The sequence below is a fragment of the Spermophilus citellus genome (assembly GCF_964194105.1).
Source record: "Spermophilus citellus genome assembly, chromosome: 1".
In the NCBI taxonomy this organism is placed as follows: Eukaryota; Metazoa; Chordata; class Mammalia; order Rodentia; family Sciuridae; genus Spermophilus; species Spermophilus citellus.
This window is the reverse complement of record NC_138182.1, coordinates 85,912,533-85,932,763: the sequence shown is the minus strand read 5'-3', so window position 1 is coordinate 85,932,763 and position 20,231 is coordinate 85,912,533. Positions and strand designations below refer to the sequence as shown.

Below are 20,231 nucleotides of genomic sequence, written 5' to 3'. Positions count from 1 at the left end.
CCGGCCCCGCCCCGGCCCCGCCCCGGCCCCGCCCCCAGCGCTACGCCTGAGTGACAGGCGCGGGGACGCGGCTGCCCAGTTTCTGCAGGTGGGGCGACGGGATTGGGCCCGGAGCGCGGCAACCGGGGAACCGGCCCGCGCAGGGACCCAGCGCGCCGCTCTCCGGAAGTGCCTGTCCGATCCCGGAGTCCCTGGGGTGCTCTGGCGCGCCCTCGGTGCCTGACCACACAGCAGCTGGGTTCAGGGTCCCACCAGGGCCCGATGGGCCGCCTGTTTCCAAACCGGTGCCCTTTAACAAACGCTCGCGCTTTTAAGTGCTCCCTGCGTGGCTGTGCCAGTGTCTTAAAACCCGTGGCAAAGGCTTCGGTGTCTTACAAACGCTTGGCCGCACGGAGTGGACCTGAGTGGGGCCCAAATGCTTCCCTGCCCAGCCTGATTCCGGGGCTCCACTTGCCCGACCGGGCTGGACAAGAGTGTGTTTTTTCAGATTCTTTGGGGTGGCCATGATCTGCCCGCCCCCATGAGGTGGGCTCAGAGAGGCCCTCCTGCTGTGGCTGAGCTGGCCGCTGGGGGACGCAGTGGCAGAAGGGAATTGAAAGAAAACCAGCAGCCTTCAGGACCTCAGGGAGTCTGCAGGACCCTGGAGGACTCTTGCCCACCAGGCAGCCCCTGGGGAGCTCCTGGCTGAGGTCTGGCCCTGCTGGGAAGGTCAGTCATGGAGTAGGGGGTCTTCTAGCCACCGGCAGAGCAGACAGGCCCCTGCCCTCAGGGCCTTCAGAGTTGTGAACTGCAGCCAAACCCAGGGTGCTAAGAAAAGGTGGCCATGCCACCAGAGTCCCTGCTCAGGGCCAGCAGGCGAGTTGGCCAGACACCACTGGAGTCCCTGGGGTCGGTGGGTTGCCTCTGGGTGATGATTACATGCAGCGTTAATGAGAACTGTTGGCTGATCTACAATGTGTGCAGTGCATATTTCTGTTTATTATGTATTTATTTACTCCGGAGCTCTGAAGTCCTAGGGCCTGTTTGCCTGGTGCGTGCAGGGCAATGACTCACCACGGAGCTGCATTCCCAGCCCTTTTCTTTTCTTTTTTAAATAGGGCATAATAAGTTGCTGAGTCTAGCCTCAAACTTCAATCCCCTTTCCTCAGCCTCCTAAATTGCTAGGATCACAGGCCTGCGCCACCGTGCCCAGTTGGTAAGCACATTCTTTTACTTAACATTCTGCCTTGACCCACCTAAAGACTGGAGACACAGGAAGTGGCCAGCTTCCCTCTCCATGTCCTTCATTACCGTCATGAAGAACTTGACACACATAAGCCATTTTGTTTTGTGTTTTTCCTTTTCCAGTGTTATTTTGAAGATAGCATTCACTTTTAAAATTTGTTCTTTTTAACTATACATGACAACAGAGTATATTTTTTTAAATATCTATTTTTTTAGTTGTAATTGGAGACAGTACCTTTGTTTTCTTTATTTATTTTTATGTGGTGCTGAAGCTCAAACCCAGGGCCTCACACTCGCTAGGTGAGTGCTCTACCACTGAGCCCCAGCCCCAGCCTGACAACAGAGTATATTTTGACAAATTTTTTTTTTAAAGAGAGAGTGAGAGAGGGGAGAGGGAGAGAGAGAGAGATAGAGAGAGAGAGAGAGAGAGAGAGAGAGAGAGAGAATTTTTATTTTTATTTTTATTTTTTAGTTCTCGGTGGACACAACATCTTTGTTGGTATGTGGTGCTGAGGATCCAACCCGGGCCGCACGCATGCCAGGCGAGCGCACTACCGCTTGAGCCACATCCCCAACCCAATTTTGACAAATTTTTTACAAACATGGAATATGTTTTATTAGGATCCCAGTCTTGTTGTGCATGCTATGAAGAGTCACTGTGGTACATTCACATATGTACATAGAAAACTTATGTCACATTCATTCCACTGTCTTCCTATTCCTGTCCCCCTCTGTAACAGGGGTCTATTTTAGGCTTTGAATTAGCCCTTGCTGTTTGGCCACTGCAACTTTTTTCTTTTTCTTTTCTTTTCTTTTTTTTTTTTGTGAGAGAGAGAGAGAACTTTAATATTTATTTTTTAGTTTTCGGCGGACACAGCATCTTTGTATGTGGTGCTAAGGATCAAACCCCGGCTGCACGCATGCCAGGCGAGCGCACTACCGCCTGAGCCACATCCCTAGGTCATTTCTTCCTCTCCCTCTCTCCCTGCTCCTCCTGGATGTCAGGGGAAACAGGGTGACCTTCCCCACCCTAGGCAGAATATCTGTCCCTGAGCACACACCCCCATGAGATTGAAGTCATCCAGGTTTGGGGATGGCACCAAAAGATCTCAGAAAAGACTATTTCCCGAGTTAAGGAGTGAGTCACACTCCAACAGAGAGCTCGTGGAAGGTAGCCTGAGTCACCTCTCTAACAGCCCCTGCTCCTGCTGAGGGGCAGAATCCCACCTATGGGTCAGGAGTCCCCTGTGTTTCTCCTTTGCTAGCAAAGCAATAAAGATTTCTTTTTCACTTTTCTCAACACTGTGTCCTCGTTACTGGGTTGGCGTCAGGGACCAGGACGAGCTTTCAGTAACACAACACCTCCCTTCCCTTCATTCCCCTTGGTCTAATTCACTGAACTTCCATCTCCCCTCCCACCGCGGTTGTGTGTTAGCAGCCCCTATCCGAGAGAACATTCGGCCTTTGGTTTGGGGGGATTGGCTTATTTCCTTAACATAGTTGTCTCCAGATCCATCTGTTTACCAGCAAAAGTCATAGTCATCATCACTGAGTAACATCCCATCACGTGGGTACACCACATGTTCTTCACCAGGCCATCTGTTGAAGGGCACCTGGGTCGGTTCCACAGTTTAACTACTGTGAACTGAGCTGCTGTGAACATCGATGTGGCTGCGTCACTGCAGTGTGCTGATTTTAAGTCGTTTATGTATAAATTGAGGAGTGGGATAACTGGGTCAAATGGTGGTTCCATTCCAAGCTTTCTGAGGACTCTCCATACTGCTTTCCAGAGTGGTTGCATCAATTTTCAGTCCCACCAGCAGTGTATGGGTGTGCCTTTTCCGCATTTATTGTCCTCACCAGCATTTATTGTTACTTGTATGCGTGATTGTTGCCATTCTGACTGGAGTGAGATGGAATCTCAGTGTGGTTTTAATTTGCATTTTTCTGATTGCTGGAAATGTTGAACACTTTTTCATATATCTGTTCACCATTCATATTTCTTCTGTGAAGTGTTTGTTCAATTCCTTAGTCCATTTATAGATTGGGTTTTGGTTTTTTTTTTAATTTTTATTTTTTTCGATGTAGATGGACACAATATCTTTGTTTTATTTTTATTTATTTTTATGGTGCTATGCATCAAACCCAGTGCCTCATGCATGCAAGGCAAGCGCTCAACCACTGAGCTACAACCGCAGCCCTGGTGTTGAGTTTTTTGAGTTCTTCATGTCTCCTGGAGATAATGCTGTATCTGAGGTGCAGGTGCCAAAGACGTGCTCCCATTTTGTAGGCTCTCTCTTCTGCTCTGTTTCCTTGACTGTGAAGCTCCTTAGTTTGATACTATCCTGTTTAGTGATTCTTGATTTTACTTCTTGCACTTTAGAAGTCTTGTTGAGGAGGAAGTCAGTTCCTAATCTGACATTATGGAGATTTGGGCCTGCATTTTCCTCTAGTAGGTGCAGGGTCTCTGGTCTAATGCCTAGGTCCTTGATCCATTTTGAGTTGATTTTTGTGCAGAGTGAGAGATAGGGGTTTGATTTCATTTTGTGACATATATATGTTAATGGCACCTTTGTCTAGTATGAGATAACTGTATTTGTGTAAGTTTGTCTCTGTGTCTTCTATTCCATTGGTCTACATGTCTGTTTTGGTGCCAATACCATGCTGTTTTTGTTACTATAGCTCTGTAGTGTAGTTTAAAGTCTGTTCTTGTGATTCACTTTTCTTGCTGAGAATTGCTTTGGCTATTCTGGGCCTCTCATTTTTCCAAATGGATTTCATGATGGCTTTTTCTATCTCTATGAAGAACATCGTTGGAACCTCTATAGGAAATGCATTAAATCTGTATAGTGCTTTTGGTAGTATGGCCATTTGGACAATATTAATTCTGACAGGCAATTCTAATCTGAAACACGTCCTCCATTGTAGAACAAGAGTCACGTCAGAGTCACTCTGACTGAGCCGGGCCTTCCTAGGGTTCAACCCCACAGACGCAGGCCACGCATCAGGTGGGCTCACTTGGGAGCCGCTGTCCTGCACCTCCAGCTTCCTAGCAGCTAAGGACCACCCAGCTCCAGGAGGTGGCCAGAGCCCAGCTGTCCTCACCACACAGTAGGACAGGTAGAAAAGGAACTTCTGTCAGAGTCAGATAAGAATCTGGGCCACTCCCAACCTCAGGTGTAGAAGAAGAACAAAAGCTGGAATGTGGAAGAGCCCTGGACCTCAGTGCCCTGAGGCTTGATGCCCAGGGTGGACCTGGCCCTGCCCGGTGCGTGCACAGCCTCTCTGTGGAACCCCAGCACCACCCTTTCCTCCCTGCAGCTCACAGTCAGGGCTCCAGGTTTGGGCCGCACAACTCAGCAGCCCCCTGGCGGGAGCATTTTTTAAAAACCCTGCCTGACTGCACCCTGATGCTTGCTCGCAGACCTTCAAGTTGGGCATGTTGGCCTGCAGAGAGGCGAGGGCTCCGCCTCCCTCCCCTTGCTTGCAGTCTTGCTGTTGAGAGTCACAGCCATCCCCAGGCTTTGGCACACAACTTGATGTTCCTTTCCAAAAGAGGCAGAACCTCTGGGTGTAGTGGCGCACACCCGTAATCCCAGCAACTCAGGAGGCTGAGGCAGGAGGATTCCAAGGTCAAAGCTAGCCTCAGCAATTTAGCAAGTCCTTAAGCAACCTACTGAAACCTGGTCTCTAAATAAAAAATAAAAAGGGGTGAGGATGTGCCTTAGTGGTTTAGCACTCCTGGGTGCCATCCCTAGTATCAAAAAAAATTTTTTCAATAAGTGGCAGAACCAACTTTTCAGAATGTGTGAACCCCACAACTGCTGAGAGCCATAGCCAAGTAGGAATGATGCATCGAAATTTCCTTGCCAGCGTACCCCATGTTGCTTAGAGGAAGGACTCGTGGAAATGGACTTGCCTTGGACATTTGCTGTGACATTGCATGTATGTTTGAGAAAGGTGACCCTGCTCAAGGACCAGGGTGGATCCGGGTTTAGGGCAGATCAGGTTTTAGGGAGGTTCCAGGTTTAAGGTGTACCCTGCTGGGAATAGGGCGTATCCTGCTGCCTCAGGCACGCCTGATCCTTGAGTTCCCGTTGAGTTCTCGTGGGATTTTCTCGTGGGATTCAGAGAGTATTTGGGGATTCAAAGCCTGGTGGAATACGTGGATTTGGCAGAACGTGATTTTTCCTCAGAACCTGTGTGTGGAGTGCCGGTGACAGTTCGAGAATAAAGAGTTGCTGTTTGAATCTACAAGGTGTGAGTGGCTCGTGATTTTGTGCCCAGCCAGACTGCGGCACACAACCTAGTGCCTCATGTGGGGGTCTGCCTCCCAGTGCTGACTGGGCACCTCGGCCTTCTACCCAGCTTGGCCTGCGACTGGGACATGTCCTGTGTACCAGCTTCTCATCCACCAGGAACGCCCTCTCGGGGGCCCATGATAACCTGCCCTCATGCCCCTGGCTCGTGGTCTGGTGGGGACACTGGAGGACAGGCAGAGTCGGGCAGGGCTCTGCTGAGGGGAGGAGCCGGATGGGGCTGTGAGCGCCTTAGGGATTCTGCCCTTCCCCCTGCAACATGGAAACGCCCACACCCGGGTTTGTTTTCGTTCTTGGCTGTCTTTCCTTTTGCTCTGGAGAAGGTCACCTGTGTGCCCAAGTCGAGCAGGACCCAAGAGGGCTCAGGGCCCCTCCCCACCCAGCACCTGTGAAGGCCCCTGCAGGACCCCACAACAGTGGGGGACACTATGAAAGATGGCGGGACGGGGGTCACCTGGGAGCGCTTCCTCAGGCCAGCGTCCAGAGAATGGGTGACCCTGTTGGGGACTTCCTCAGGGTAGGGCCAAGGATGACCTTCACCTGGGCCGCCTCGCTGTGGGCCAGTGGCTCTGCCCACCCTGCAGCTCAGAGCCAGGGTGCGGGTGGGCAGTGTAGGGAAAACTCAGATGGACATGAGAACCTGAGGCTCAGTCTGCCCCCTGGGGGCCCTGGTCCTGAGAGGCTTGGAATCGGCAGACCTGGCCGAGGCCTCTTTCAAAACAGCCTTAAGGTTAACAGACTGAGGATTTGGGAGCTCAGTTACAGGGCGGGGCTGACAGGGATGCTTTCAGTGCAGCCAACCTTCTTAGCCAAGAGTCCGGCCCTGCTTTGCCATCTTGACTCTAATGATCTCCAGAAATAAGTGAGTTTCCTTGAGCCCGATAGGCTCGTTGACATCCTCCAGATTCTCCAAACCCAGAACCTGACGGTCCCACACGGTGTCTTGGGCAGGATGACAATTGCTCATAGATTACTGACACCTCTGGGTTGAGACAGCTGAGGGCCCGTGGCCTAGCTCACAGGGGTCTCCTGGGGTGAGAGGAGTCCTGTAGGCCTCGTGGGCTGAACTGTGTCCACTGCTACACAAGCACTCACAGTGCTGGACCAGGCAGACTTTTTCCTAGAGGGATACTATGGTTGGGGTCTGGAAGATCCCCAAAGGCCGGTGTGTCGAAAGCTGGTCCCCATGGCAGCAGCGTGCAGAGGGGGCTCTTGGGAAGTGTGGGTCTTGAGGCTCCGACCTCATGGATGGAGTGATCCATTGATGGATCATGATTTGATGGCATCTGGGGAGGAGTGGAAACTGTGTGGAGGTGAGACCTGGAGGTAGCTCACCTCTGCCTCCTCCCCCCACCCCCTTCAGCCCACAGTGAGCTGCTTCCTTCTGCACCTTCCACCCTGAAGCTCTGCCTCCCCTCAAAGCAATGCACCAGCCAACCATGAACTGAACCTTGACCCAAATCAGATCTTTCCTCTTCTACGCTGCTCTGATCAGGCATTTCTCCTATGATGAGGGCTGCAAGCCCTGGGACTACTGCAGTGGTGTCTGCCACAGAGGCAGGGGAGGACCCTCAGCTCCAAACACCAAGGACCAGCAAGAACTCTCCGCCCAGCAGCAGGGGGCGTGGCGGGAGCTCGCTTAGCAGAGACTCAAGGGCAGGGTTCTGACCACGCTCACTTGACAGCCCCTGCAGAAGGCAGCTGGGTGATCAGCCGTGGACGAGGGGGATCAAATTCCTGGTGACAGACTCCACACTGACTGTGCAGAGCTCTCGCTAAAACTGGACTACAGGGCCAAGGACAGAGCCCAAGATCAAGGCCAAGTCAAGAACTCACAAGAACTCACCTGACTCAGGTGTGGTCCAAGAGAGTCCTGCAGCCCCTCAGAATGCAACTATGGAAGATGTGAGTAAGATAAAATGAAGTCACCAGGTGGGCCCTAATCCAATCGGAGGCCTTTTAAGAACAGATCAGGACACAGAAAGGACAATCCTGTGGGGGCACAGGGGGACAACGCCATCTCCAAGCCAAGGAAGAAAGGCCGCCCCCCCACCTTGATTTCTGAGTGCAGCCTCCAGAATGGAGAGAGATGGGCACCTGGGACCCGAGGCCCTGAGGCCCTGGGCAGCTCAACACAGTGGGCCCAGCCACAGGTGGGGGGTGGCTCTGAGATGGACAGCCTGCAGGTCCAGCTGGTTCCACCACTTCGGCACCTGCCCAGGGCTCAGTCGCAGACACCGGGGGCTGTCACGAGCAGACCTCCTTCTGGGCTCTGGATGGTGGACGGACAGGCAGGACAAGTAGACTCCGGACACCAGGGGCTGCAGCGTGGAGAGCGAGCCAGGGCTGCCCAGCCGCGGTCCTGCCTCAGAGTCAGGAGGCTTGGGGGTGGGGGCTTTGATTTCTCTTTTCCTTTTTCCAGTGCTGGGGATGAAAACCCAGGCCCTTGCAGATGTTAGCCAGTGCTCTGCTGCTGAGCTGCCCCCTCAGGACGCTTGGCAATTTTTGTTTCTTCTTAAAGTGCTAAGGTGACACTATTATGAAATGAGGCACACTGGCCACCAGCAGTAGGGAACTTCCAAGAGCAGCGAAGTCCATGAGAGGCCCACTGCAGCCTCCTTGGCCCAGGATCCAGAGGGGCGGGGGTCATCCTGCACCTCCCCCCACGCCTACCCTGAGCAGGACTCTTGGGGTTTCTCACAGGACTGAACAGTGCTGGTGGGGAACCCCAGCTGGCCCGCGGAGCCCACTGCGGTGGGACTCAGAGAGGCTGGGACTCTGCTGGTCCCCTAGAGCAGCAGACTGCATGGAGGAGACAGCGCAGGCGCACGGAACCAGCAGCCCCAAGAAAGGGGAGCACTGGGCCCGGGGAGGCCCACCTAGCCCCCACCTACAGAGGAACTCGGGGAGCCAGCTCTCTGGTGTCCCCAGGGCCCCCAAGTGAGCCCCAGTGGAGCCAGCACTCCCTGAGCTGAGAGGAGGGCCAGGCACTCCTGGGAACGGGCTGGAGGGTCTCCTGGGCCAGGGAGGGTAGTGCGGACACTGGTGGACAGGACTACATAGCTCCGACCTTCTCCATGGCCTCTCCATCTCGCCCCCAAGGCTTGTGAAGAGAGGTGGCCCCTGGGGGTGGCGGACTGAGAGACCTTGCTCACTCAGGGACTGAGTGTCCTTGCTCTCACCTCTAGCTGGGGCTCCCTTCCTGAGCCCTTCCAGGGCAGGCACGAGGACACAAGCCATGTGGCCCACGTCAGGGCACGTGTCCCAGCCCTGCAGGCCATGCACAGCGAGGCCTGCAGGCTCTCCCGTCCCTCCCAGGGTCTTTGATCCCCATCTGGGCATTCTGTCACAGGGTCTGCAGGTGGGATGTTACCAAGGTCCTGTCATCACCTCCACCTGGGATGTGTCCAGGAACTGGGCGAGGTCCTGTCCCAAGCCACATTCCCAGCAGGAGTCAGTCAGAACCAGGACGGAAGTCAAGTGCCAGGGCAGGCACTGTGATAAAATAAGGCACAGCACGGGCCCCTTGTCCCCGCCCCCATGGTGGCGGGCAGGGCCCAACCCATGACCTCGTGTCTGTCCTGCAGACAGGCCATGCTGGCTCCAGCAGGGCAGGCCCCCTCCTGGCTGTGCTCCCCGTCCTCTCTGGCCCTGCCCTGGTCTGTGCTTCACAGCAGTCACCCCGGGTGAGGTCACTGCCCTCCACCGGAACCCCCTCTGGGACCCCAAGGCCTGGGAAGCGTTCTGCACATAGAAGGTGTGCACACAGGCCTCTCGCACGAGTGAGCCAGCGAGCAAGCCCCAAGGGAGGAGACCCTGCGGAGAGCAGCGCCACACACACACACACACACACACACACACACCACCTCCCCGGCTGCTCTGAGCTTGGCCATCCGAGTTTAGGAGGGAGGCCTGGGGCACCGGGAGGGTGCTGGGGGTGAGGTAGAGGTGTGACGGGCCCCACGGGCCTTGGGGGCCACACAGGGCCTGACGTTGCTGCAGGGACACAGGAGCTGTTCCCTTCCCTGTGGGCTTCTGCTGGGACTTTCCAGCCGCAGGGCCCGCACTGCAGGAGCAGGAATCCACCCCACAAACCAAGGCAGGGCAGCACCTCCAAGCCCCACAGAAGCGGTTTTAATTTCAGGACACGTGATGGTCTTGTGTCCCCCATAGGCCAGCACGGCCAGCACTTGGAGCTCTCCAGTTCTTCTTGGCCCCAGCCCGGCCTGCACATGTGCCCCTCTGTCCTCTGAGAAGAGCCCCACGGTGTGAGTGCAGGCTCAGATCATCCGCCACGTGGTGTCGGGGTCCTGGGCCTCCCTGGATCAGGAGAACGGGGGCGCCTCGGCCAGCGGGCGGGACATGCTCTGTATGGCCCACTGCAAGATGCCCTCGAAAGAGTGCTGCAAGACAACAGGCCCTGGTGGGTCCTCAGAGAGGACTGCCCGCCCCGCCCCACCCGAGTCACACCCTCTGACCCTGGGGTCAAGGGGAGGGAGGAGGACCACTGCTCGCAGCAGGAGACTCCTTGTCCAGTGCTCCTCGCTGAGCTCAGAGCAGGGCCTCCACGGCTCTTCTGCCTCTTGGGTGGCTTCTTCCCTGTGGTGAGGCGGGGCCAGTCCCTCCTCATTCCGCTCAGGGGTCTGATGCTCCAACAGGACTGGGGAGTCCGGGGAGGCCTCCAGTGACCCAAATACCTGCCCCGCCTCAGAACTATGACTCCCTCATCCAGGGCCTGAGTCACCTGTCCCTCTCAGGACCTGGAGTCTCCAGACATCTGCAGTGTTGGGGGTCTGCCTGTATCTGACCCACCACACAGGGCAGGTGGGTGGTGGAAACCTGAAGGAGCAGGCTGACACTGAGGAGGCCAGGTTGGCCACTTGTGGCGTGGGAGCAACTAGAGGACTTTGTCCTCCTGTAAAACAATGAGGCACCTGAAAAACAGATGCTCTTCCCAGGAAACCTACCTGCTCCTCCTAGGAAGCAGTGGGCTGAGGGGAGAGAGAGGGACAGAGGCGCTGGGTCCAACCTACCCCAGTGCCCCTGGGGAACAGGGTGGGCTGCAGCACTGTGAGCTGGTGCTGAGAGCCCGTGGGCCCTGGGCCTCTGGGGTCCTGGCTCTGATGACCTAGTGTGCCTGCTGGAAGTGGGAGGGGCTCAGTGTGGGGTGGCAGCCCTGGGGCTCTTGTGTGGGCATGGCAGGGCCAGCACCCTCCTGGAGGAGCAGCTGCAGGGGCAGGGACGGCCCTGACCTCCCCTCTGAGGAGCCCTGTTGCCTGCAGTGCTCCTACTGCCCACGTGGGGACTGAGGTCCTGGCTGAGGTGGGGGCAGTGGAGGAGGAGTGGGCATCTCCCAGGCCAGGTGACCATTACCTCACTCAGGAGGGACTCCAGTCATCCCTGTGTAGAACTGGCTCCTGACCTGCAGAGTCATCTCCCGCCTGGAACCGAGAGAGGGAAGAGTCAACCCCACCCTGCAGCTTTGCTGGGAACACAGAAACAGGCTTCCTCAGAGAGTTGGCAGGCCTGGGGGCCTGGGGCGCTGCCGCCGGCGGGCACAAGAGCATAGTCTAATGCTGAACCCTTGGGGCAGCAGCATGCGGCAGGGTGGGCAGAAGTGAGCTCAGGGCTGCCTGCCCCCAAGGGTTCCACAGGCCTCTGGGACTTTGAGAAGTGGCCAGGAGACCCAAGGCCCAGAGAGAGAAGGTGGGGTCTGGCGCCAGCCGGTCAGTGGCCTACGAGCATGCCAGGCCCGCGGGGATGAGGCCCCAGCCATCCCCAGGCTTATGGGTGGGGCAGGAGAGGGCCCCACATGATGCTGAATCACATGAAATTGCTGGGTTTGTAGCTCAAAATCGCTGAATCTCAGGTCTTCCACACTGTCTGGTCTGGTCTGGGCATACAGGCCCCAGAGGTGGGGCTGGCCCTGGGTGGCGGAGCAGGAGCAACCCAGGGGTCTGCCTGGGGACTGTGGGTGCTGCTGCTTTCCCCTGTGGGAGAGGACCAGGAAGCAAGGGCCCAGCAGGCTCTGTGGTGTCCCTGAATACACCAGCACCCACCCGTGGGACAGGAGAGACTTGTAAAACAGCAGGGAGCTGGCCCAGGCCGGGGTTCCACTGGAGCCCCTGGGGGTCAGGGCAGTCCTGCTCTGATGCCCCAAGTGTCTGGTCAGAGGCAGAAGCACTGCAGGCTCCTGTGTAGGCCTCCTTGCGCGTCTGACATCACGCGGGGCATGGGGACTGGAAGAAAGAGCTGCTGGCTGGGACCTCAGGTACTGTGCCCTCTGAGCGCCCTGGCTACAAAAGGCCCCACGTTCTGATTCCGTGGAGGACCGGGGTCAGCACCGGATTCGCGGCCTGTTTCAGCCCCAACCCACGACCTCCTCCCTCTGTCCGGGGGCTCCTCAGGCCCATGGGCGAGCTCTGCATCCAAGGACTTCAAAATTGCTATTTTTTAGGACGTTTCCTTTTTAAGTAGATTTAAATTATCAAAAGAGTCGATTTATATGAAAAATACTTTATGAAAATAACTTAACACACGGTCAGTGGGTACAGTCTCCGCTGAGATGCGCTCCCCGCAACGTACCGCCCCCCCAGACCCGCCCCGGTACCCACTGACCTTGGCCGGCCCAGCGGGCGGGCAGGCGGGGCTGGGGGCTGGCGCTCCCTCCCCGGCGGCGGCGGCGGGGCCTGGGTCTCCGGAGCAGGATTTGCAGTGCAGGCGGGTGCTGGCGGAGGGGCGGAGAGGCCTGGGTGGGATCCGGAGCGCCCTCTGCGGTGGGGACACCGCCCTCCCTCCCCAACCCTCGCGTCCGGGCCGGCCGCGCCACTCACGCCAACTCACCCCGGCCCGGCGGCCCCAGCCGGAAAGTGGCAGCGCCAGTGGAAGGCGGCGGCGCAGTGCGCGCACCGAAGCACGTGGGTCCCGTCCCCGCATACTCCGCACCGCGCGCCGAGCGCGGGACCCTGCACAAGAGCGATAGAGCGGGGTGGCTGGGAACCCGGGCCCTCCGCACCCTGCCTCGGGACCACCTCAGGGTTAGATGGCAGGTCAGTCCCCAGGGGACCGGGGCACCCAAGGGAAACTGCAAGGCTGCGAGAGGCAGCTGGAAGATAGTGAGTTCGGCGGCTCCCAAGTCCCCAGAGCGCAGGAACACCTCAGCACCTTCAGGCTGTGCCCTGCAGACACAGAGCCCCTGAGCTGGCCCAGAGCCCCTGGGGGGGGGGGTGCCAGAGGGGCTGCGGCGGGGAGAAGCCATGGGGTCCTTACTGTCTTGCCTTCAGAGGGCTCAAGGTGGTGATGCCCCGGCTCCCGGGTTGGGTGTTTGGAAGCAGGGAATGTGTCGCCCCTGCTGTACCCCCTCTTCCACATCCCAGCAGCCTCCTCCATCGTCCTCCCCTAGCCGCTCTGCTTCCTCCTTCCTCCCCAAACCCTGAACCCCTCTGATTCCTACTCCAGTTCTCTCAGGTGTGGAGGGTTGGCTTCACTGTTGGCATAATCGGCTCTCCTATTTCAGGTTCACCCGAGGGCCCTGAAGGTTCCTAGCCCCCCCAAGACAGTGCCCTGCCCCCAGTGCTGCCCCCTCACTCACCTGCTGCCCCTCTGGGTTGGCACTCATCAGGGAGGGGCACAGGGCAGGAGGGTCCAGCACTGGCAGAGTGACTATGGGAGTCGGGGCAAGCAGGTGTGTGTGGGCGAAAGTGGTGTCCACAGCAGGGAGTGGCTCCCTGGGCAGGCCTCTCACCTCCTCTCCTGCTGGCCGCAGTCCCAGGGGGGCCTGGAACCCCAGAGTCAGCACTCCAAGGGGCTGCAAGACATTGCTCAGCCCCTCCTGGAGTCAGTGACCAGAGGGACCTTGGAACTTGGGCCTGGGGAAGGGGTGACGTGGTGGGAAGAACCCCATAGTGGGTTCTGGGATGTAGAGACCTGGATGCAAGTCCCGGTTCCGGGGCCCTCCACAAGGTCTTTGGCCCTTTCCCCACCTGAGAACAGGGTGCCCCGTAGCCTTAGGGCCCCAGAGAAAACACTGGGCATGCACAGGGCACGGTCATAGCCTTAGGACTTTGCTGCAACAGAAGGCTCCGAGCACCTTTGGAGAGTGTTATCAGTGGTCACAGTGAAGCCCCAAGGGTGCTGGGGGACAGAGCTGAGGCCCCCCGTCAGAGCAGGGTAAGGGTAGTTTCCCACGCCCTGGACCCTGCAGGATGTTCATGGAGAGTTCCGACTACAGGGTCAAGTTGATCAAGCAGGGGATGGGCACAGTTCTACCCTGGGGCAGGCCCAACGCAGGGGTGGCCAGGAGGTAGGACTCCAGAGGGGCAGGACACAGGAAGGTCACCCAGCCTGGGGGCAGGCCTGGGCATACCGTGGGCTCTGCAGGTGGCTCTGGGGGCCGGGGCTCCTCAGCCTGGGGCAGGCCCTGCTGGACTCTCCCCTGGAGGCAGCATGCGCATCTCCAGGTGCCGCTGCTCATGTGGCCACCAGTCAGAAGCATGCAAGACAAAGCAGAGACTATAGATGGACTCCCAGATCCACAGGCAAGGGAGGCCTGGCCCTCTGCAAGCCACCATGTCCTTTTCTAGGTGGGGAAGTGGAGCAGGAGAGCCCAGACGTGGGATATTGACCCCTAGTGGGACAGCCTTGGCCAGCGTGGTCAGGGTGCCCTACGAGTGCTTCTCGGATGAACCCCCATACTTTCCAGTGCCCAGTACCCTGCAGTGGTCTGTGCCTGTCTGTCACAGGGTGCTCAGCTGGTGGGCCCCCCTCAGCTGGTCCACCCACGTTTCCACAAGGGAATGATGCCCAGGACTAGGTGACGGTCAGGGCAAAGGGGAGAGGAAGAATGTGAGCACCAGAGGGGTGGAGGGAGGGCCTGGCTGGACCTTCCTTCCAGAGTCAGAGGGGCTCAGAGAGATGAGACCCAGCGGGAGCGCAGGGCAGAACGGGTCTGGGTCCCCTCGGCCACCCCTCCCACAGACTGCCCTGCTCAGACGTGGACTGAGAAGGCTTCACACCCCACCAAGGTCAGGGTCTCACGGCATGGTCAGTGACCCCAGCCCTTGGAGGTGGTGTCAGCCCTTGGGGACTGGGGCTCTGTGGCCTCTGTGTCCCCCAGCCCACCTGGGAGCAGGACTCTGGGGTGCCTAGGAAGGGGGTGGATGTCCCTAAGGCCAGAGGGCATGGGATGGCCACCTTTGCCTTGGGCCTCTGTGCTTGGGGCATTGCTGCCCTCAGGGGTCCTGTGGACCTGGGTAAACTATGTGGACAAGCAAGGAGGCAGGTGACCTGGGGTGAGAACCCAGGCCCCGCTCACAGCCAGCCCCTGAACCAAAGCCCCCCAGAAGGGCCTCAACTCCCCCCTTGGATCCAGAGTCTTCTGGGTGTCTTCTCATTCAGGGTCAGTGGATGGCAGCCTCCATGATGCCAGGCAACGCGCTCACCTGGGAATTTCCCGCAGTGGAGGGGACAGGCAGGCCAGGTGGAAGGCCCGGGGGCAGCCGTCACAGCAGATCAGCTCCCCGCCGTCCCGGCACACGGCACACTCGTCCTCGTTCTTCTGGCGCAGGCAAGAGTGAACCATGCAGACCCTGGAGGGGGCACCCTCCCCGAGAGCCCCTCCCCTGCAATGGCCCCGCCTGCAGCGCCTCATCTCTGGGGACCTGGACTCCCAGGGCCCTCCCAGCCTTCTTGCTGGCCCACAGCCTGTCCACCTCTAGGGTTCTAGCTCTGACACAGACCTGCCAGGCCATCCCTCATAGAAGAAGCCCTTTCACTCGTGGCCCCTGGGTTCCTGGTGGCCCCCTGGCCTGTACTCCACCCTCAGGCAGCCCCTGAGGAGGGGCCCCCAGGAGTCTCCTATCAGCCCCAGGCACCTGCTGCTCCCTCCCCTGGGCCTCCACCCTCCCGGGCCTCTGCCTGGGTAGTGAGCATCCTGTAGCCAGGAGTCGGGACAGCACATCCTCCAGGAGCACCAGGCCACCAAGCTGGTCCTGCAGTGACCTTCACACTCAAGGCAATATTCATGGCATGGGACAGCCAGGACACTGCTACAGAGCAGGACAGGACTATCCACCCTGGGTGCCCAAGGCCAGCAGAGCGCCTGGAACCAAGTGCTGGGATTTGTAACCAAGGATGGCAGACACTGTCCACCTCACCAAGAGGTAGTGCTGGGAGCCAAGGACAGCTGGACATCCCTGAGGATCCTCCAGCTCTGCCTGGCAGCAGTCCCCGCCACCCCCTAGCCGAGAGACGCTCACTCAGCCTGGACCAACACTGATTTAAAAAGTCCAAGAGGATCTCACTTTTCAGACTCATTTGAAACTTGTGTTTTATCAGAAAAACATGCAGCCGGGAAGGGGAGGGGCAGGGGGAGGAGATGCTTGGCCTGGGCAGGAGCTCTGGCCTCTGTGCTTCAGGCACCTAAGTGCCCAGGACAAGCGCAGAGGCCTCAGAAAGACCTGCCTGGGGCCAGGGGAGGTGGTCTCCTCTCACGGCCTAGGGCGTTACCTGGTGCAGTTGGGGCTCACCCGGGAGGGCTGGAAGGACTGGGATCCTGTCTTGCTGAATAATCCTCTGCTCACCTCCACCCTGCAAGGGAGAAGAGGGCCAAGTGGAGGGACCCTGGGCACTAAGGGGCACCTGTGGCCACTGGCACCAGGTGCGTCTTGACAGCAGCCCCCAGCTTCCTAGCAGAGCCCAGGCCCCAGGGCAGCACAGTTGCCAGGTGGGGAGGGGGAGGGGTTCCACCCCAGCCTCCCCAGGGCCCAGCCTTCCTCAGGGGGTCAAGGCAGTGCTTACTGGGACAGCGCCCTGGGCTCCCTTGGCTCGGACCAGAGGCTTCAGACCCCCACCGCTGCGCGTCTTGCTCTTGCCACCTCCGCCAGGGTCTTCAAACTTGCTGGGAGTGTAAAACTCCCCCCCAACCTGGATGCACTTCTTGGAGCCCCCTGGGAGGAGATGCCAGCTGTCCTGGGCTCACAGCCTCCCACAGCCCCAGCCACTACTGGGGTGGGGTGTGTGGCAGAGACGGGCTGCAGAGCTGTGACTTGCTGCCCCTCTGTCACCCCCCTCCCATCCCAGCCAAGGCAGGTCCAGGTGCCAGGCACTGTGCCACACTGGACAGGACCCCAAATCCACTCGCCCCCAGAACCTCACAATAGAACCCCATCTGGAAATAGGGTCTTTGTAGATGTAATTGATAACATGAGGTCACCCTGGACCCTAAACCCAATGACTGGTGTGGAGAGGCCATGTGAGACAGGCAAAACCTGGGGTGAGGCCACCACAGCCCAGGAGTACGGGCAGCCCCAGACAGGAGGGACCTCCCAGAGCCTGCAGAGGGTATGGCCCTGCCCACACCTCCCCTGGGGGTCTGTTGAGGCCACCAGTCTGGCGGTCATGGTAGCAGCCCTAGCTCACTCATACAGGGCCCTGGGGACCACCCCTGATGGGGAGACCAGGGCTGGCATCTGCTCCCAGGCCCACTCTGGCCATCCTTGGTGTAGTCCGTGTCCAGCTCAGAGAGAACTCTGTGGCAGGGACAGTGGAGTGGATGATGCAATGGCTGGTGGTCTGCCACCAGTAGGCCCTGCTGGGTCCTGGTCAGATGACACACTGGCTCCCGATAGTCAGAGACTGGCTGCCTGGTAGGTAGGTCACTGGCTAGCTTCCTGGGGCTCAGGAGAAGGGCCTGGCCAGGGTGGGGGGGGGGACTGGACACCTCGTCACCGGCGGCACCAGAGCAGGGATGGAACCGGGGGCAGCAGGACACGAGGCTGCAGGCCATCCCCAGTGGAGAGTGGGGTAAACAGAGGGTGTGACCTGTGTCCCAGCCGTCCCATCTGTGGAGAGCAGGTGACCTGGGGCGACGGGCATCCTGTGCTGGGGTGGCCTGGACCGCTGGCTGGGCAGAAGTCCCTCCCACTCAGGGAAGTTCAGTGTCTCAGCCCCTCCAAAGCCCACGGAGCCAGTGCAGGAAGCTGGCTGCCTCCACTCTGGGACCACCAGGGAGCAGAGGGGAGGGTCCCCATTGCCACCCTCTCCCCACCCCGTGCATCTACCTGACCCAAACACCTGCTGGATGAGGATCCCCTCCACGGCCCCGTGGGCTCCTGGGACGTCCCCAGAGGACACAGCCACAGTTCTCTGGACTGAAGCAGACAGGGTCTGAATTCCTGGGAAAGGGACCACCCAAATGGGGGTTGTCGCCTGGGAAGATGGCTCCTGAGCCCCACTCCGTCCTGGGCAGCTCTGAGCACAGGGCGTCTGTGGGCCGGTGTCCTGGGCAGTGGGAGAGCAGTGTAGGCTGCGCCAGTGAGGAGCAGGATGCTTCCCTCACACATGGCCTGGGCCTTGGGGCCGGGATCACAGGAGGGCAGAGGGGGCTGAAGAGGTCCCAGTGCAGGACAGTGTGGAGTCCCTGGAGGTCACACTAAAACCCCAGGCATCCCCTCTCTCGACATGTGCCTGCACAGGTTGGCCCGTGGGGCGAGAAGTCAGGCCAGCCTGGCCCTGCTCCCAAGTCAGCCCTCCACGGGTGTGAGCCCTTCCATCCAGCCCCGGCCCCCGGCCCCCTGTATCCCCAGCTCCCTGTGTCCCCAGCTCCTGTGTCCCCAGCTCCTGTGTCCCCAGCTCCCTGTGTCCCCTGCCCCCTGTGTCCCCAGCTCCTGTGTCCCCAGCTCCTGTGTCCCCGGCTCCCTGTGTCCCCGGCTCCCTGTGTCCCCGGCTCCCTGTGTCCCCGGCTCCCTGTGTCCCCAGCTCCTGTGTCCCCGGCTCCCTGTGTCCCCAGCTCCCTGTGTCCCCAGCTCCTGTGTTCCCAGCTCCCTGTGTCCCCAGCTCCCTGGGCCTGGCCTTCTCACCGTTCCCCAGCGGGAGGCGCTGTGGCTCCACGTGGCCCTCTGCCTTCTTTGGCTTGGCTTTCACGTGGGAACCTGGAAGGGAGAGCTGGGGACAGGGGGCTTCCACAGGGGCGGGGGGGACAATGCTGGTGGCCAGGTGGGAGGGCAGCAGGTGGAGTCAGGTGCTGGCCCTGACTCCCTGTGGGCTCCTTCGTGGTACTGGGCTCTGGTTTCCTCAGCAGTAGAAAGGAAAATGGGACCCTCCTGCCCCTTTACCACTTAAAAACTCAGACAGACCTGTCCAGGGTATCGCTCTCAGTACCCAGAGGCCTCTGCAGCCTGGACAGGCTGCTTCTGTGCCCAGGCAGGTGGGACAGACACCCTGGAGCCAGAAAGGGAGGGGGGTGGGACTCCTAGGGGAGACTGTGACCATGGCCATCTCCCACTGGATACCTGGGCTGGAGGTGCCCCTTGGGGTCAGGGCTGCTGATGGGGCGGCTCGAGGCTCCTCCGGGGCCTTCCTCTTGGCGGGGGGTCTGGGTGGCAGTACTGAGACTTTGGGGCTCGCAGGAGGCTTCCTCCCCTTCCGGGGCTGGCTGAGGTCCACATCTGCAGCTCATGGGCAGGAGCAGGGCCTTAGAGCCTTTCCTTGGTATGGAGGATAGGACTGGACATCCTCAGAGCAAGGTGGACAAGTCCTCTGCCCTTTGCCTCTTAGAATCCAAGAGTCCTGGGGGGTCACCAGGGGCCTCCCCAGATGCCCCGACACACACCTTCCACCTCACACCAGCTGCCCCAATCCCCCAACAAGGCTGAACCCAACCAGGAGCCCAGCCCAGGGCCGGGCACACCTTTGGGGAAGCTGTCCAGGATGGGCCGCAGTCGACCATAGCGCTCTAGGTTGTAGTCCTTGAAGAGAACCCTCCAGAAGTCCAGGATGGCCGCAGCGTCCTGGGTCAGGAGCCAGGACAGGAGGGCGTGGAAGGCCTGGGAGCAGCCCTCCTTCTCCTTCAGACGAAGGGTCTCCTGCAGCAACAGCCAGGTGGGGCCTCTGAGTGGTGGCTTCTCCCACCAAGCTGGGAGGCAGCCACGGACTGCAGGAGGCCTGGTCCCCTGGGCCCCTCCCCCGGTTCCCGGGGATGGTGGTACGGGGGCATGCAGGGTGAGAGGCAGGGCCACCTGCACCTAGTCCTGGAGAGCTCCCGGCTCCTGGGGGAGGTGGCAGGAGGGCTGTGGCCGGGTCCACACCTGGCTTGTGGGCAGGGGAAGGGGAGGCTGGGAGGGCTAGGACAGCGATCCTGGGCACTAGTCCTGGGGTCATCCGCTGGCCTGTGGGCGGGGCCCACCTGGAACTTGTCCTCAGGGACCACGTCATGGTCGGCCAGCGCATGCAGCAGCGGAAAGGCGCTGTCCACAGCGACGGCAATCTCGGTGCGGTACAGTCTCAGGAGGCGGCGCAGCGCCGAGTCCCCAGCAGCCCGAGTCTCGCAGGCCATAGGGCTGGGTGGGGGTCCCAGGGCTGGGAGGCTGGCAGCCCCGCTCCCCACCACAGTGTCCCTCCACTTCAGGGTCCCTCTGCCTTGGAGTCCCTCTGAGCTCCTGGGCTGTCAGAGGCGTCTGCGTGCCCCGCCTGCGCTCCCTGCCGAGAAGCCCCTGTGGTCAGGCAGGGAGAGCTGCCAGCTCCAGAGAGCCTGGCAGGCCCGGCCCAGGGGCTCTGTTATACTGGCCCACCCTGGGAAGGGAAGGGCAAAGGCCACTGCCCAGGAGCCAATCAGGGCAGGGGCTTTTGCTGCAAGGATTGCAAATTGGCCTGTGATAAGGGAAGGTGCCCTAGGCAGCCAGCCTGCCCCGC

General features: G+C 59.5%; 1 pseudogene across 1 annotated transcript; it reads right to left on the bottom strand.

The window, feature by feature from the left end:
• Positions 1 to 9,815: 9,815 nt before the first annotated feature.
• On the bottom strand, positions 9,816 to 19,875 carry LOC308655461 (autoimmune regulator-like; annotated as a pseudogene). Its single transcript has 14 exons — positions 19,726 to 19,875; positions 19,231 to 19,405; positions 18,833 to 18,988; positions 18,401 to 18,472; positions 17,603 to 17,716; positions 16,341 to 16,489; positions 16,050 to 16,130; positions 14,984 to 15,099; positions 13,909 to 14,008; positions 13,135 to 13,320; positions 12,387 to 12,508; positions 12,162 to 12,270; positions 10,917 to 10,978; positions 9,816 to 9,946 (listed from the first exon to the last, which is right to left on the bottom strand). The product of its transcript is annotated as an autoimmune regulator-like (transcript).
• Between the last annotated feature and the right edge of the window lie 356 nt (positions 19,876 to 20,231).